The sequence below is a fragment of the Streptopelia decaocto genome, assembly GCF_964273445.1.
Source record: "Streptopelia decaocto genome assembly, chromosome: 7".
Classification (NCBI taxonomy): Eukaryota; Metazoa; Chordata; class Aves; order Columbiformes; family Columbidae; genus Streptopelia; species Streptopelia decaocto.
The window spans coordinates 39795146-39797120 of record NC_138661.1 but is presented as its reverse complement, the minus strand read 5'-3'; positions in this window follow the sequence as shown (position 1 = coordinate 39797120).

Below are 1975 nucleotides of genomic sequence, written 5' to 3'. Positions count from 1 at the left end.
AAAGAACATTTTAAAATAGAAAGAGATTCTCATCTTACCAGCCTGAAGCAAAGGTGAATTCGTGATCAGCTGTAGCGGTTCCAAGAAATTTCAGGGAGGTCTGACTAGAGACATCACAATTCGATCTGCACTAGGATGTCTCAGAGAACATTAATTTACCACATCTAACCTCTAGCAGTGTGAGCAGCCGGCACAAGTCCCCCGCTCTTTATTCATGTTTCTATGTAGCCTAGTCTTGATTCTTCCACCAAAAGTTCTTGAAAAATTGTACAACAGATACAGCAGACTTTTTTGAGTCTATTGTGCTTGAAAAAATATTTAAGTAGGAAAGGAAATTGTTTACTGGAAGTGATTAGTTTGTTAACAGCTGCTGACAATTGGCTTGTCTGGAGCATTTTATTGAAGAGCTTAAACTGAAGCAGGAGACCAGAAAACAAACTTAAGTGTTTCCACAATTAGAAAGTAGCCGAGAATTTATGAAAGCCAGTAATGCAGCATGGCACTGGCTCCATACAAACATGAGAACGTGACACACTCTCAGAGAGGTCCCATTCATTAATCATTTCCTGTCATTAGTGTCAGTCACTAGATCAGAATTTAAGAAAATTAATAAAAGCTCAGGCACTGACATTTACAACACAAACAAGTCAGTACTAGTTAGTGAACTGGGGTTGGACTAGATGATCCTCAGAGGTCCCTTCCAACCCCAACCATTCTGTGAAGTCACAGACTTACAGTCAAGGCAGACACAAAAAGCAAACACAGGCCTGTTGCAAAACAGCCAACAACTGCTGTAAAGCCCTCATGTGGAACTAAATGGTATGAAAACAACAGACACCGGGCTTTACATTTCTACATACCACTGCACTGAAAGTGAAGGAGTGTCATATTAGGTTTTATTTATCTTAGAAAAAGTGCAGAACTATAAGTGTGATTTATTTAATCTAATATAGCTCATGACCATAAATGACAAGAAAACTGCGGCAGCCTCACACAGCGAGGTAAAATGGAGAAATCACAAGTATTCTCAGCAGTTTATTACAGGCGGTATATAAACCCTCTATTTTATCTTGCGAGTTCCCAATTGCATTTAAAATCTGGCTTACCTGTCTTTTCCTGAAGTTCTGTCCTCTTCCAATGAAATATCAGCATAAACATCTCATGTTTACAGAATTTCTCTTTAATTTTTCTCTCAAGAAAAACCGAGAGTTCTTTAGAACATATGCTTCACAGTCAACAGATCATCCATTAGTAAAGTGTTTGTGTGCAGCTTTAAAAGCTATCTACAGACATTTAATAGCCAAAGAGCAACTACTCACTTGTGTCATTTCCTAGCAGATTAAGAAAACAAGCAAGCAAAATGACATCAAAACACGAGGCAACAAAAATAGCCTCACACCTGGTAACTCTACTTCTTCTTGGATCAGCATCCCCATAGTCATAAAGGTAAATGTATATCTATGTTTCATTCAGTTATTTGTCAGCAAGCATGAACAAATGATACCATCATCAACAACACTATATAGTGTTTAAAATGTGCATAGATATTGCAAGGCACTCCTTTTGCACTGAGAGCTGAGATGCAGTGACTTGCAGCTGCATAATTAGAAGAGGAGATTCCAAAGGACATTGTCGAGGTTTCTGTTTGGGGTTTGTTTTGGTGGGTTGGTTTTCTCCAAAAACACCAATATACTCAATTGTCTGGCATGGACACATGGACTTCTTCAGTGACAATATCTATTTCTATAGAACAAGAGAACTGAAGATCTATATTTTACTTCCGACACTAGACTAGTCTATGACCTACAATTCAGGCAGCTGCAAACCTGTGAACCTAAACATTTCCTGATTTGGTCACACAGAGCTCAACGTCCTTCCCCACCTACAAACAACGTACCACCACTCAAAAATAAATTGTCAGTAATTTTAGTGTTCTGTAATAAGTACATATTTAACAGTATAAGACTTCGAAAAA